We start from the raw sequence: 17165 nt of genomic DNA, 5'->3' as shown, positions 1-17165 counted from the left end.
GCACCTGTTTTAACGAACATTTTACATCTAATTTATTTAGTACTGTAAACAATGATATTCAGAATGTTTCTTTCCCCTTTAGACCAAGAACTTTGACTTGTGGATTTTTGTGCTCTGAGAAAAAAGATTTTCGCTTACCATTTTTTTTAAACTGCAAAAGAAAAAATCAATTTCCCCACAAATCTCAAAAATGCTTATTTATACACATACCATCAAGTATGTATACAAGTATAATAACTGTACTGACTAAGTAACATACTCAGTTTTAATCAGTAATAATACATTTTTGTGTTATTTCAAATAACTCTAAAATATGGGTTTCGTATAAGTTTTTTAAGCATAATACAATATTATGGCCATAAATTCGCATGTTTTTGTCATTAATCAAATTTACTATGTTATAACTAAAACTCATTATTTCTGTATAAAAACATTTTTTTACTTCAAATAAACTTACTCCTTCAAAAGTATATTTGGGATATACTATTGTAATTTATCTCTTTAAAAAGTATGTTTCATATTACTTACAATTTACCTTTTCGACTGCAAAAGTTACTAATTTATTACGGTAACTTACTATTTTGAATGACAAATTTACTCTCTTATTTTTACCCATAATCCTATTCAAGTGGATAGGTCTAACGGGTAATCAAATGGTCGCTAAAATTTTTAGAACCTATTATATCATATCTAAAACTATATTGTTTACCGTATCGATAGTTATGGGATCATTTTCCTGGATGCTGAAGCTGAACACTTGGATACTAAATTTATATATGTATATAAATATAATGAAGGCTTGAATCCTTTCGTTTACCTCCACTTTTCCTTTTTCCAAATTATTATCCCCCACGCGTATGCGATAATCATTTATAATTTCTTAAAATTTCGGTACCTTCTTTACGCACATTTTTTGTCCAAGGCATTTGCAACATTTTTCCATTGGTAATGGGTACATTTGCAAATACATAAATGCCTCTGATTGTAACATGCAATAACACTTCCTGGCCCAACTCGTACGGAAGTCAGTGTGCTTTCTGGTTGCATCCGCAAACGATTCTCGTATATTTCCTCTTCACACGCTGTGCAACAATTTAACGTCTCCGTTTGAACTGTATATAACGTCAACACGTGTCGCTCTCTGCCGGCCTTCCTACCATAGGCAGGTTCCCACCATAAAGGTTTCCTTTTATATGCTAAGATTGCTTTCAATCAATCAACTTTATATAAGTTTATTGATTTTCTTAGGATCCATTATGTATTAGTTACTTCTCTTTTCTCTCTCTAACTAAGTATTTTCTGTTAGGATCTCTTATTCTTCTTTTTCTCTTTCTCAGTAACACACTATAGATCTATTATTTTATAATTAAATAACACAATTTTTGTTTTAATCTTTTTTGTATCTTTTTGGTTCTATGCACTCTTGCTTTTTCATTCAATTCTAAAACTTTTATTTATTCATTTATTTATTTTTGCAAATAGAACTTCATTTAACTCCAACAAATTTCAATTTAAAATTATTATTATTATGATATCATTGTAACTCAATGCTTTAGCATAAAATTTTTTGACATGCTACATGCATTTTTTTCTTTGAATTCTGCTTGTTTATCATGCCTTTGAGCGACTAATACTGCTAAAACTTTACCATCATTTCCTCTTTTATACTTGTCATGTACGTCTTGACTTTTATCTTTTATCAAGTATTCATATTTATCATGTATATCTTGATTTCTATCAAATATTCATATTCTCTAATAATTAGATGAAAATAAGTTTAAATTACATTACGTAGTTTGTCCATAAATATTGAAGGGAAAGTAAGGCTATTTTTTGGGATTATTTTCATTTTAAACTATTATTTATTTTGACTTAAATTATGTTATGTTTGAAAAAAGAAACTTTTGAGTAAAATTATAAGAATAAAAAATATAACAGCATGTAGAATTAGTATACAAGAAATTATTGAAGCCAAGATCAATTTAGTAAATCATGAAAATAATTGATGAATTTATGAGAGAGAGAGAGAAGAATGTGAGTGAGTAGGAAAAACTTTAATCGGAGAGAAAAGAAGAGGAGTGATTAGTGGATCTAAAAAAATCAAGAGGAATATATGAAATTGATTGATTGAAAATAATATTCACATTTGAGGAAAGGAACATTATTGTACTAGGAATATTGCCTTCCAACAATTTAATGGGATAAAATATTTCTTTCTGAAGTATGTATTTATACTTAGAACTCAAGATTTACCATTTTGGTTTCATGCCTCGTATACATTGAGATGCTTAGTATATTTATCATGATTATATAGTTACAATCATCTAATTTTGGTTAGATTAGATCCGAACTTGCTGCAATCACAGGATCACTCCTATGATTGCATATAATGAACAATTCATGATCACAGGAGTGATCACTCCTATGATTGCAAACAATGAACTATTCATGGTCACAAGATGGAAATTTAGAAGTGGATAAATGAGGTAAACCAGTATCGAATTTTAAGCGTAGCGGGATGCATTGTGCACATTGAATGGTTTCTTGATCATACTATGGTTTACTAAATTGCTGATTTTATTTAAAAGGAAAAAAGAGTTAACAGAATTGCATCTTTCTGCTTTTGGTACTTGGACTGAGTGCAACATGATTATGGTCCCACGTCGTCCTTTCAGACATTGACTATGATTTTTTTTTTTTTTTTTGGTTATTATTATTGTAGTTTACTTGAAGCCAATGACAACTAAATATTCTGTTTGGTTACGTGCTTGATTTTTTATATCCAGTCTGACACGTTTATTGCGCATAAATATATTGGACACGTTCTAGGGCTACTCTTGTGTTTATCCATTTTTATCTTTGGAAGCCAACAATTTTTTTTTTTTTTGCTTTGTTTTGGGGAGAGGTGGACCACGGCTTAAATCAATCTGATAGTAAAAGCATATATATGCTGTGATGTTGGAGCAAAAAAAAAAAAAAAATGCACGGCGGCAGAAACAATTTTAACACGTATAAAAATATGTAGGAAGAGGAAGAGAATAAACACACAAATAAATACTCAACTGTTTATTAACTCAAAACTTAACAATAACGAGTGTGTTTGGATTGTAAGTTATTTGCCCAAATATATTTGCTTATATCATCATTACAATTTTCAATACACCTTTTTATCTTTCCAATTATCTTTTTATCTCACATACATCACATCACAAAAAGTACTACAGTAAAAATATCTCAAATAACTTACAATCCAAACACACTCGACTCAAGTCATAACCATTCACTGACGGCAACTGCAAATCTTAAATATGAGGTTTCCCTCAAACCCATTCTAAAGACTCAACTTAACTCTTTAAAACTATCGTTTCTTAATACTGTCTTCAAGAAGAATATAATGATACATGCTTCGCAATTTATAGAGTTATCCTACCGACTCAAAATTATAAAGAAAAAGGAGACTTGCTACCCCAATTACTATCGGAACTAGTCTTAATAAGCTCCAACCGGCCAAAAGCAAATAGGAAGCTTCCTTGAATATATTTCAGTTTGCTAACACCAACCAAGATTGGAACTTGCGTGATGGCTCGCATAAAGCAATCCTATACGGCTTCAACTTCGAAGTAATTTGATGGTATAACTAAGCTATATGTTGAATTTCTTTCGTATGAAGCTATACTTAAGAATAAAAGCACACGCGATGCGTGTGATGCACAGAAGATGGAAGAATAGCCCTTAAAAGTGAAAGAATCCGTACAATATTTTATCGATCTTATTTAGTTGTGTTGGTGTTAGCAAAATAATCCAAATCTAGAAATTTTTATTTATTGGTTTTATTGGAGTCAGGATTTTAATAGTTGTGTGATTTAGAAGTTTGTGCTCTATTTGAAAATTTCTTATTTTACAAGTTTTAATAAGTTATAAACAGCGCATTAGTCAGAGTACTTTCTTAAAAGAGTCTAAAAGTGTTTATAATGTTTTATTGTAGTGCGACTTTCTTCATTATTTGAGATTTCAATAATAATGTGAATTATCCTTATTTTCTTCTCTCCCATATAAATATTTTGAGTATTCCATTCAATTCTGTAACCTTGCCGGATAATTATTATTAGAACCCTAAACTTGGGTTATAATAATAATAACATAATCAATATCCGAGTCTATTCTAGTTCCTTTTTTGTTTAGAAAAAAAAAATTTCAAAACTTACAACCACCAATAGTTTTAACGTAATGAATGCTAATTTTGGTAAGAGGAGGTACGTAAGCATCAATTTCTCCTGTCATAAGCCTTGATATATGATAGGCAATCCTTCTGAAAACTTCTTAATCCATAAAATGACATAGTTACGTTCGTTAGGTGGTTAAATGCCTTGGAGTACTGGAACACTAAAAATCTCATGCAAGACATCCATCTAGTTTGATTACATCTAGTTTGATTCTAAGTGGGAAAGAAAATGTCCATTGATGGTAAACCATCCATATACTGCAGAAATTACTGGCAATGATGTAGGCTGACAGCACTTTTTAATTTCCTAATCTCATGCAGTTTAGGATAAAGTACATCGACATTAATGAAAAAAAATCTATATTCTTGATTTATCTAAATCTGTCATATGTTTGAACAAGTTTATTACCACGGCAAACATTTCGCTAATCTAACATTTTAATGAGATCATGATTTTTTTTAATTTTTTTTATGTATCTACTTATACAAATATGAGTTAGAACTCAACATTTACCATCTCAGTAGTTTCATTACGCCTTGTGTAGATTGAGATGCTTAGTATGTTTACTACGTTATGTATTTGTAGTTCTCTAATTTGGTTCTTGATGGCAGAATTTGGATTTAACTCTTTCGGCTATTAAAAAAATTTAAAATTTAGACCCAAAAAAAAAAAAAAACATAAACAAGAAACTAATTATCGAAAATTAAAATATGTAATCAGATGAAGTAATCAACCTAAAATAGGCATTCACTAAAGTTTAACGTGCATTGAAAAAGCGACAGCTCAAGAGAGGTGCATGCCAATTTGAGCTTAAAGTCGCGGGCTCGGGGTTGCGTGGGAATCATACTAAACGGGGAAAGCCATTCTTGCAAGGCATTCATATGTCAGAAATTTAACATTTGCCTACTTATCAGGAAACCAAACTGCCCTTAGTGTTTTGCAGATAAAATCCAATTAAAGTTGGCTGAGCTAAGTCTTTTCGTGGACGTAAAATATTCTTTACATTGACATTAAGATCAAGACTGTAAATATTTGAGATTCAGAACTTCTGAATCTTCTTATCAGTGTATATAAAACACGTATTTGACTGTTTGAGTTTGTGCAACTTATGAGATTAGCTATCCATTCCAAAGATTCTAAAATATACCAGAACTTGTGTTGCTGTAGTTCGACCCCTCCTTGCTATATGCCTGTCTAGAATTTCTATAGGTTCCATCATAAGTTGTCCCTGATCTGTCACTCCAGTAGGGATATAAGTTTGAACTGGAACTGACCCTACCTTCTTTTTTAGCACAGAAACATGGAAGGTATGATGAATCCGAACATGAGCTGGAAGGTTCAATTTGTATGCAACTGATCCCACCTTGGCTTCTATTTGGAAAGGTCCAAAATAATGAGGAGCTAGCTTCTGACAGTGATGAGCTCATAAGGAGTGCTGCCTGTACGGTTGCAATTTAATATAAACCCAATCACCAATGTTAACTGCTTATCAGTCCTGTGCTTATCTACCAGTTGCTTCATCCTATGTTGGGCTTTGGACAAATTATGCTTCAACTGATGTATCAACATCTCTCTAGCCTTAAGACTTCTGTCTACTGATTCAACTGTAGCCGCTTCAGGTAGGTATGGTACATGAATCGGTGGTGCCTGACCATAGGCCACTTCATAGGGGGTGAATTTGGTAGAAGTGTGAAAGTTGGTGTTGTACCAATATTCTGCTAAAGATAACCACAGGCTCCACTGCTTAGGTTAATCACTGGTCATACATCTTAGGTATTGCTCGAGACATCTGTTGACCACCTCAATTTGTCCATCACTTTGAGGATGATATGAACTAGACATGTGTAGCTGCACCTGCTGAAGCTTGAAAAGCTCCTGCCAAAAATTACTAAGGAATGTGGTATCCCTGTCACTCACAATGGATTGGGGCATACCATGCAAATGATAAATTTAATCCAAGAATAGCTGAGCCACAGTAATAGCTGAATATGGATGGGCTAAAGCCGAGAAATGTGCATATTTGCTAAGCCTGTCCACTGCCACTAAAATGATATTTTTTCCCTTGGATAAGGGCAAACCTTCAATGAAATCCATGAAAATATCTGTCCAAACCCTGTGTGGAATGGGGAGTGGTTGCAAAAGACCAAATAAGAGGAATTCTCTGGTTTGGACCTCTGACAGATATCACAAGCTGCAACAAAGTTGGCAACATCCTTGAAAAAATGTTTCCAATAGACCACGCTTTTCAACTTTTTATAAGTCACTTCCATTCCTGAATGACCACCTTGTGCACTAGAACGCCATAATTCCATCAGTTTATGTTTCAAAATTGGATCGTCTCCAATTACCAACTTGCCCTTCCTCTTAAGAAGCTCCTGACTCCATGTATAATGTTAATGGCACTGGTGCCCTACAGACAAGTTCTGAATAATATCCTGCAACTGCTTATCATTCTGCTAGCTGTTCTGGATGTCAACAATCAAAGAGGAAGTAAATGTGACTAAGGAATGCAATTGCCCTTCAACATGAGGTCTCCTGGATAAGGCATCAGCAACAATGTTGTCATTGCCCCTTTTATACTGCACTATATAATCATATTCCATCAGTTTAGCTATCCATTTCTTTTGTAAAGGAGTGTGAATCCTCTGTTACAGAATGTACTTGAGGCTCTGATAATCTGTTCTGACTGTAAAATGTCTGCTAATCAAATAAGCCCTCCATTTCTCTATAGCAGTCACCACTGCTAGCATTTCATTTTCATACACAGATAAGGCCTGATGAGTTGGAGACAATGCCTTGCTGAAGAAAGCAATAGGCCTCTTCCCTCGCACTAAGACTGCCCCTATCCCAGTTCTTGATGCATCAATCTCAACTGAGCTCGAGCTCGAGCTCGAGTAGTACAAATTTTGATCGAGTTCGAGTTCGATTATGGTGCTACTCGAGCTCGACTCGGCTCGATAGCACCTCTAATTACTTGTTGGCCAAATGTCTCCTTAAAAATTTTTGTTTACTTTCTCATTGTAAGTTAATCACTTCAACTTTCAAATTAATAGTGTAACCATGACGTGACAATAATTGAGTACTTAAACAACTATTTTATTTTTAGGCAAAAATAGGATAATAAAAAGAATTAATAATATTAAAATAAGATAATAAAAAGAATTGAAAAAATTTTCTCAAAATCTTGTTGTATTAATGAATAAAATAATTATATTTTATCTTTAAATACATTATTTATATATGTAAAAGTATGATAAAATAAAATTGAGCCTTTTATTAATATTTATATATTTCCTTTTATAAGTTCTAAATTAGACATGGTTTTATAAATATTATTTTAGTGATTCATTGGTTCAATCATCACTCCGTCAGTCTAACCAATAAACCATCCGTGTGACCCCTTTTCTGACATACGACTAGCTACATTTGCTAACGCACTACTCAAAATCAACTTTAATAACATTGCCCCATATGTACGAATTTAGAAAATATCCATGTGACTCAAAATCAACATTAATAACATTACCCAACATTTCTGCCAAAAAAAAAAAAATTACCCCACATGTATTAATTTAGAAAATATCTACATGACTCAAAATCGACAACTCAAAATCAACATTAATAACATTGCCCCACATTGCCACTGCCAATTGGCCATCTAAGCCGAATTTTAATAAATTCAGACTCGACTCACTGAATTATAAAGACATTTGGGATTTGGGTCATGAATTTCAAACTAATATATGTGAAGTTCATATTTGCATCACGAAACATTCAAATGTTGAACCTAAGTCAGATTTAGTCCAAACTCACTTATTACTCTTTCATTTTCTGAATATAATTACTATAACCATTAAATAGTAAAGTTAATTTATAATCTACAATATTAAAACTATACATAAAATGGTAAAAACTTCATTAAAAGTAAATAAACCAAAAGTTTTTCAACAATAATCATGTCTAATGCTTTTAAAATACATGATAAATAATAATAATATATGATCAACAATTAATACACCATCAAAGGTTGAAACTTCTCCATAACCTTCTCAATTTGCTCCTGGTAGGATTTGACCATACCAAATCTTCATTAGTCAATAGAATGTTAATAGGTTTTTTTTCTTTAAATATATTTATTTAATGAATCTAAGTTTCCTCAAATATCAATACTAATTACTAATACTCTAATTATACATCACATTTTAAAAAACAATGCATTTATATTTATATACATTAAGGAGTGTGTATATATATATATATATATTTTTTTGTCAAACTTCAACTGCATTATATAAGAGTGTGTATATATATATATACTAGGGGTCGCTTCCCACGCAAGGCGTGGGAACTTTAGACCTGTTAGCAAGGTTCCTTACCATGGAAAAGTAGTATATATTAGTAAGGTGTCACTGAGTTTATGCAATTCCTGATTTTCACTTTTCTGTTTGATGAGCAGAGGAGAACTGGTCTGAGTTTTTTATATAATTGATTACTGCTTGAAATTGTCATTGTACTGAGAAGTAATGAAGACAAAACAAACTTGATTAAATATATAGAGAATTATGCACGGGTGAGGGAAGGGAAAATGTTGAAAGAGAAAAAGAAGCGAAAATAAGAAACAGATAATAATAGCAATGCGGAAGTTGTATACACAATCTATAAGCGCAATAAGTGTCTTACAATGAATGAGCATGAGCAATTACTTTCACTGCATGATGTTTTAGGCTCTGATATTAAGTGTGAGCAAAAATCAATAGAATGAGTTTCCTGTTATAAAAAGTAAAAGAATAACGTCCATGCTGCTATAAAAAAAAAAAAAAAAAAAAGCAATAACTGACACGCTAGTTCAGGCTTGTGTCGTGAACTATGTGTTACACATGAGCTCAAAATGCTTAGTCCATTCAAAGAGCTCCAGTTCTGATTTCCTTTCTGCAGCACCATGAATCTACCAATTACAAAATTGTCCGTGAGCAAAGCTTGTAACAACTAAAAAAAATCGAACATAAAGCATTGTCAACGAAAACATTTTTTTTATTCTATAATAAAGAGATCATGCATCTATTGTGACTAACTGTGAAATGAAAATGATGCATTTCTCAATCTTCATTACACAAGGAGGAAAGTTTTAGTCAAAGTAACAGCAGGGGAGTTGGTATGTGGAGAAGGTGCGAGTATAATAGCATAGAGGTAGCAATAGATGGGAAAACACTGAATATCCATTATGTTGATGTAATCTAAAATGGATGCAGCAGAAGAAATAAGAGTCTGTATACTTCTGATGTAGAGAAGAAAATGAAACAAGAAGATTAATACTTATGAGTTATTGTACAGCATTAATGAGATTTTATGCTCAGGTTAAATCAGTGAATAGTGGCATCCAACATTCCTAATGCTCAAATTGCAAGCATCTTGCTCATAGTGTCCTGATGCTTATCCAGAATAAATTTTTCCAATTGCCGTCTATTAAATAAGGCAAAAAAAATCAGGGAATCACTGTTAAATGAGGCAAAAAACTACCTGAATGCATCAACAGGGGAATCGCTGGCACATCTGATGTCAAAGGCTCCAGCAATGATATGGCCTCGCTCAGACCAGTACCAGCACATGATATGCCAAACATAAGAACTGGACTATGATGAACATGTGGATTATATGATTCAGAGAGCAGGGAGACGATTTGAGGAGTCTACATTTTAAGATTAGCAACTCAATTAGATGGATTGTTCAATATGTGCATTTTCATTGATCCTTGTAGAAGGTTAGAAAAAATTAAGAGCGAATACATCATATGAAAAGTTGTTTGGAGAAGTAAAGCCTTGTTGTCAAATTCTTATAGCCTAGAACATAAACCATATGCAAGTGCCAAACCTGAACGTAAGAGAAACTAAGCCATTGCCAAAACTGCAGTGTGCCTAACATTGTCACTCAATTCTGATGCAGCAAAATGCAGCAGCTGTCGAATGGCCTTGTTGTTTGCAGTTCTACTGTAAGCCAATGCAAATGCATACATTTATCCATAACGTAGTGTGGGGTCTTGATCCCAAGTTATCTGCTCAATCAGTGTATCAGTTGCTTCTTCTGTTCCATAAACTGTCAAGAGCTATCCCCAATGCCAAATCGTTAGAAATGTCCAACTGACTTTTGATTTCTCTTTTTCACAAAAAGAGAGAATTCATTTAGCTTTTAATTTTAGAAATAGATTATAGACATTAAGCAGAGATGTCCGAGTAAAGGACATTCTTTAAGGTAGGTACTATGTTGAATAACTTGTAGGAGACAATTTTTAAAAAAGGAGGAAAAGTGCAAAGATAAAAATAGGTACTTTTTTACTTAACACAACAAGGCAAATACCTCAGCATTAGCGCTTGTTAGACTATCACACAGGAACTGATTTATGCCTTCCCTATAGTAGACACTGCTTGTGTTTCTCGTAGTGCTGTTGCGCTAAACTTAACCTAATTTGTAGCCCGGGTGAGCCAGTTCTGAGAGTTTAAACAAATACAAAATGTTAGATAGAAATGACTACGTTTATCATTATGCAACATATAAAATGATGAGCAAAGCAGGTGCACAGTAAGGTGCTGACGGTTCTGACAGCATGCATAATGCTATTAGCGTATATAGTTGCATTATGACAAATATTATTTCTCATCTCAACAGATTGCTTTATTGTGTTGAGAATTAGGACATGCAATGTAATATGCAAAAAACCAACAATTAGTCAAATACTTCAAAGAAATCTAGTAAACTGAGAAACTATCTTGGGAAGAGAAGAAAAGAAAATAGGGAAAATGCCTTAGTTATAATAATTATATAAGAATTGCAATGTCAACTGTATGGAAGTCTCTCCAGACAGTATTCCTTTTATTTTTCATAACCTCTCAGCATAAACATCTTCCTTGAGACTGGAAAGTTGGTCCTTCATTTTCAAAAGAAAAGCTTGGTGTTCATTCTCTACAAGGTTAAATGCTATTTGAAATCCCAATAAAGCATCATTATTGCTTTCTGTTCTTAAGAGTTTCTCAAATACAGCTGCAATGTCCTCTGGTCTATCCAAAAAACATGAGAAGCTGACATATGCTTAAATAATGGGGTGATGGCAGTTTTTGGAATACTCTAACAAGAAGACGTTGTATCTGCATTAAAGTAGTTGAGGGTCAGAATTTCTCAAATTTTGACATCTAATATATTTGGACTAATGTTCTCTAGAATTAGTAATAAGGTTAACAAGAATGAATTAGAATTATGAACAAGGTTAACAAGAATGAATTAGATAGATATAACCACGTCACACTAATATTTTCTAGAGCTGACAAAACTGTGAGAGACCTGATTACAATAGTATAGGGTTACTTAAATGTTGTCACTTCTTATAACTGCTTCCTCAATCTTATCCAATCTTTGGTATTTTATGGCTATTCTCACAGCTTATTGATGTTTTCTGTTAGTTATAAACCTACAGGGAGGTCCAAAAATGAGATAATGAGAAAAAGTTTAAATCTATAGTGTAATCTAGCATTTCAGAAGTTTACATACTTATCAAGCATCCTTTCAACAATGGATTTTGATCTTGAATCTATCTTTGCTGCTTTATTTGACTCAGCAGCCTTGGTCTTGAGGTCAGGACATTCGTCTATAGCTTTAGCTGAGACACAAAAGCATATAATAGAAAAATAAGTAAGACGTGCATGCCATGGTTAAAAAGAAATGCATAGTTAAGTTATGTAGTACCAATGCCACTTTATAGTCAAAATTTAGTATTTATCTAACCATGATTTATTTGAAGGCAGAATTCAAGAATAACATCCTACCTAGAATACTTCGGACATAATATGAATCTTCTGATGACAAATTTACACAAATGATAGCTCTTAGAAATTAAGATTGAGAGCCTTAGTTATGAGTTGGTTTTCCTTTAGATCCTTGAAACTTTCAATTTTCTACCAGTCTGCCATGCTGGATCTATTTCTTTCTGATAAGGAGGTTAAAGAATGGAAATGAAACATTGGTTTCCATATTTTGTATGATACCAGTCTCTCATGAGGGACTTGTTACGTTTACCAAAAGTCATTCTCAAGGTTACCTAGATTCTGAGCAGTTCCAGAACGAGGAACAATTGGGGATCATAGAATTCTACGCAATCTAAATGCAGAAGGCTGGGCATAAGGTTCTTTGGGGTACTTAGAAGGGACAAAGTTCAATACTCATGAAATGGTTCTCTAGATCATATCAGAAAAATCGCTTTTTATGCAATTTTCTAGATAAACTATTCAAACATCAACATTTAGATAAATAATTATGTGAAATTGTCTGATAAGACACTAAAAAAAAAGAGCATGTATTCTAGGAGCATAACTTGACTCCAACTTTCGAACTCCAAAAGTGGAATTCCAAATCGTCAATAATACTTATTAGAATTGCACTTATCGAATTCAAAGTTCATCAAGACTCGAGCAATTAATGGTAACACAGTAGTAAAACCTAGATGTGATTCCTACATTTCTTTTATTCCATTCCTATTTATTTTTAAGTCAGATTTGGTCTTCAAACTCATTAAGAAACACTGCATCATTTTTTATATCATGGCTATCATAAAAGAAGGTAAAACAAAACTTAAACAAATAGATTTGGACTTGTCTCAACTTTTGAGACAACATAATGATTTGGAGCAAGGAAACATATTAGTTATTGATTATGTGCTTAAGTTTCTTGAGCTGTTTGTTCAAGATTCAGTTGTTCCAAGTCCTCGAAAAATAATTAATACATAAAAGCTGGTCTGTAGTATGAAATTATGAAGCAGTTGCAGGAAAAGAAGTTTTTATCAACTAAAGGATGCTTTTTGAGCAAAGATGTCAAGGTAAATCAGTACTTGAGTTATGGGAGGTTGGAAATGAAGAAATTCAAGTGATAAAAAGAGCACTTAATGGACTCAGCTGTAGCTTTCCTATATTCTGAACTTGCAGAGACATAAAACATGAAACTTTCCCATGAGAGAAATTATACAAGTGCAAAAGACCATATAAAATGAAAGCTATATCCTCTCACCTCCTTCATTGGTCCAGAAAGGAGAGCTAAAGTTTCGGAATCTTCCTTGGTCTCCATCAATAGAGCTGCAAGCTTTGCCTCAGTGCGCTAACGAAGGAAAGTTCACTTCTCATCACGTGTCTATTGCACAATTTCCTTGCATAGGGCAATCTGAACATCAGATGCGGCAGCTATTTTGGCCACCGTATCAAGAATTCCACAGATAATTTTTGCAGCTTTTGCTTTGGGGATCAAGGAAAAGAAGGGCCGAAGTTGGATCAAAAGGTTCTTAAGTTCCTTTGTCTTATTTTGTAGAGAAGGATGTCCAACTTACCAGACAAAAGATGTATGAAGACGCTTACAATTTTGTCGAAAGAATTAAAGGCTAAGCTGCATCTCCACACAATCAGTGCCCAAGCCAGTGGACCCTGCAGTTATGTGAGGAGTCAAGACATAAAGAAGCAAATCTTAATGCCATTTAGATGAAAACAAGGCATCTCCAGATTGATTGCTTACCTCTGCAAAAGAGAAGCAAATCATGAAAAACTTCTCATTTCTAGGAAAACAAAGAAGCATGACCAAGAATAGTGTGTTGGCGTAGTAGCAGAAGTCCTGAATGGCAAAAGAAGTACATAGTGACACAAGAGAAAGTACATTTTGTAGGAGATGAAGTCTACACTGAAACAGAAAAATTCACAGATAACATGTACCATCAGAATTCCAACTAAACATAGAGTGATTTTGTCTAATTAAGACTCTAGAACCTCTTCGACAAAACATCTAAATAACCGAGATACGCAAAACAAAAAATATTCGTATAGTTAAATGGGCCAAAACAAGAAGTTGCAAAACAGGAAGAGCTTACCAAGAGATAATAATGCCATTTCTTGTATCGATAATAAATCCACCGTAGAGGAACAAATATGATAGAGAGCAAACAATATGCATAAGGGACATCTTGAGGCCCTGCGCCACAATAGAAAAGAACCACAAAAACAAATTAGCAAATGACAATCCACAAGGCCTAACTAATTATTCGAGGGATAAAGATAACTGAATTATCAAATCTCAAGAATGTAATACTCACTGGCACCCAACAGAAAGCAGAATGTTCCAAACCCAAGAACACTCAACAAATAAGTTACCTATCAACCCAAAAAGCTCCCAATCAGTGCAACCTAAAATCGACATCCCAGGTTACCAAACCATAAGCAAAGATGCTAGTAAAAGTAAATAAACAATGAATCCCGGAAACAAATATGAGCTACAAAGTTGTTCTTTTAATAGCTACTGAGACCATCTGACAAACATATGGTGGGTTTTGGTCGGTCAGTTACTTGATTACCTTGTTGATGAATCTTTCGTGCTCTTCAGCCCGTTTGGCAAAGATCTGTTTATTATGCATCATATGGTGGGTTTGTTGCTCACATGTCAGTCATTGCCCTGTATTCTCCAGATGAGGCAAATGTTTGTCTGTTCTGTATACACTTTTAGTTCATCAAACCCGCATGTGGGCATTTGCATCAAGAATTCAAAGAAAACAGCTATGAACATTCATGTACCAATGTGGACCATCTAAACCTGCAACAAACTGATGATGAACATTAAAAATTCGAACTGGTAGCAGGACCAGTTTTCTTGACTTGCTAGAAAGCCTCAGAAATTTACTCACTCATTGACTAACTTGCTGTAGGATTATTCCAAGTTTATGCAAGAAAGGAAGTTATTATTCAAATTCCTGTCAAGTCATTTTCAGCAATTGTTTCCATATCTGCATGCTTTTGTCTCGTGGTCTTTCATTTTCGTCCAGATAATTGATGCTCACAGGTTTGTTTGCAATGCGTGTTTGATTGCTTCGCACAGGTTTGTTTTCGTTTTTTGAAATAAAATTTATTCTATCTTTTAGTGAGAGATATTGAAGCTATCGTCTGGTGCTTTCTTTTCTTGATCTTATTCTTTAAGTTGCAACTCTAATCTTCATATTAATGGGACAGAACTACTGAGGAAAATTTTTTGGCTCATTTGGGGATCCGGACTGCAGATCTTCCAAAATCTTTTTGACTTTCTAGGGGTTCTATTATTAGTATTTCCTTCTGAAACATAATGCAGTTTTATCCAATTGAGGCTATAAGGTGTGAAACAAAGAAAAATTACTCTTAAGTCTCCTCTGACATAATAATATCCCAAAATTTATCGTTCAAGCCACTTTTCAGGACTTGCAAGTTGTAGATATTAATAGGCATCATAGATTTTTTTTTTCTTATTTTCGTGGTGGATAGATATTATTGATCCTTGTTTCTTGGACTGTACAGTCTTTATGTGATTGTGCAAAGTTGTGAAACACAAGGCATTGGTGAAGTTTGAGATATTGGGTCTCACTCCAAGTCAAAAATATGTCTTTTGAAATAACTTTTCTGAAATAACACGTTTGGCAAAGTCATTTACAAAGATCTGTTTGGTTTGACCTGCTTGCTTCGACAACATCTCTTTCGTTTTAGCCACTTTCTGCGCAACAAACAATTTCTAGATGACATGGAACTACCCAAATCGCATCACAAACTGCAAAACTAAATCAGATACGTGGGAAAAATTAATACCTCTGATCGATCTCTGAGCCTTTTCATTTGATTCGCCATTGGAGTCCTCCGGAGAAGAAGAGTCTCCGTTGCTATACATTTTCTTGCTCAAAGACTCTCCTGTGTTAACGGAAAAGTAAATAGCCAAATTTGATTCGAAAAGCTAAAAATTAACATCAACATCGGAAATGATACTTACAAAAAAAAGTCACCACTGGAGCGCACAGCAATCTTCCAGCATAATTGAAGTTTTCACAATCTTAAATAGTGCTTATGTTAAACAAGACAAAAACCTGTGCTAAAACAAATACTAATAAATTTTGACAAAAGTAAATAAAAAAGAAGGAGAAAAAAAAAATCAACGGTAGCCAAAAATAACGTGAACAAATTAGAGCAAAATTCAAAATTTTATCTGTTCCTTTGCATTTCATATCAAGTTTATCAACTCAACATACAATAATTATCTCATCCATTTCAAATTCTAAAGAGAACTGTTACCATTTTTACTTGCTGCTTTCTCACTAAATACCATTGAAGTACAAAAACCCCTAACGCCCATTAACGCTTCGATAAAAAAGTGTGCAAAACAAATAAGATACTCAAAAGGGAAGAAATAAAAGAAGGATGGAGAGAGGAAAAAGGAAAGCTAACCAGCTTGAGCTGGGGGGAGCGGCTTCGAAGGAAGCTTAGCCGTCAGCTTGGATTGCTGCTGCTGAGCAGCTGCAGGAGCTGGGGTTTTCTTAGCTGCGGCCGCAGGAACCTTCTGAGCAGCAATCAGCTGTGATGGGTCTTCAGTGTATTGCTCACAACAAAGCGATATTTCGGAGTATTGTACTTGTTCTTGTCTTGATTGATAAGACGCACCCTAGCTCGGTAGTCCGTCTTTCCCTCTCTCCTTCTCTTAAACGAGACTTGGTAGTGCTTGAAGTAAGCTTTTGTTTTCTGGGCTTTAACAAAAGCCATTGCTACGGCAGTCGGAGCTGTTAGCCACGGGGTGAGGGGGGTGTTGAGGGTGGGGAGTGGACGGGGGCATCGGGTGAGAGAGGGATTTGGGTTTGGTAGGTATTGGTTTGATAATGCGTAGTATATCGTCTGATAAGTGATAAGGTCGACAGAATAAAGGCATAATTGGCTTGAATTAGTAATGGCCGACAGAATTCAGAGGGAAAACGTAAAAAGCTATTGTAAAATGACACTATTAGACATGAGTTGAAAATATATAGTCCATTCAATGAATATTTTGAGGGACGAAAATGTAATTAAACAAGAGAAAATTAGCTGGCTGATAGAAATCAACATCACATCTCATTAATGCTTCTTGTAATAAATGCTGCAAAACAGC

At 33.9% G+C, this 17165-nt stretch overlaps 1 long non-coding RNA gene across 15 annotated transcripts; it reads right to left on the bottom strand.

Annotated features, from left to right (window-relative positions):
* Positions 1 to 8825: 8825 nt before the first annotated feature.
* Positions 8826 to 16602, bottom strand: LOC113762407. 15 transcript variants are annotated; one of them, XR_003467191.1, is made up of 14 exons: positions 16475 to 16602; positions 16023 to 16116; positions 15845 to 15943; positions 14810 to 14838; positions 14593 to 14725; positions 14335 to 14392; positions 14113 to 14213; positions 13764 to 13859; positions 13269 to 13675; positions 11760 to 11868; positions 10575 to 10705; positions 10092 to 10323; positions 9741 to 9909; positions 8826 to 9168 (listed from the first exon to the last, which is right to left on the bottom strand). It is a non-coding gene; the product is annotated as an uncharacterized LOC113762407 (long non-coding RNA). The 15 variants fall into 15 exon arrangements; XR_003467192.1 differs by having other exon boundaries at positions 14593 to 14720; XR_003467189.1 differs by having other exon boundaries at positions 13269 to 13489; positions 13582 to 13675; positions 14593 to 14828.
* Positions 16603 to 17165: the final 563 nt, after the last annotated feature.

The sequence above is a fragment of the Coffea eugenioides genome, chromosome 2, assembly GCF_003713205.1.
Source record: "Coffea eugenioides isolate CCC68of chromosome 2, Ceug_1.0, whole genome shotgun sequence".
Taxonomy (NCBI): Eukaryota; Viridiplantae; Streptophyta; class Magnoliopsida; order Gentianales; family Rubiaceae; genus Coffea; species Coffea eugenioides.
Note: the sequence above shows the minus strand (reverse complement) of the source record. Positions and strands in the feature narration are given on the sequence as shown.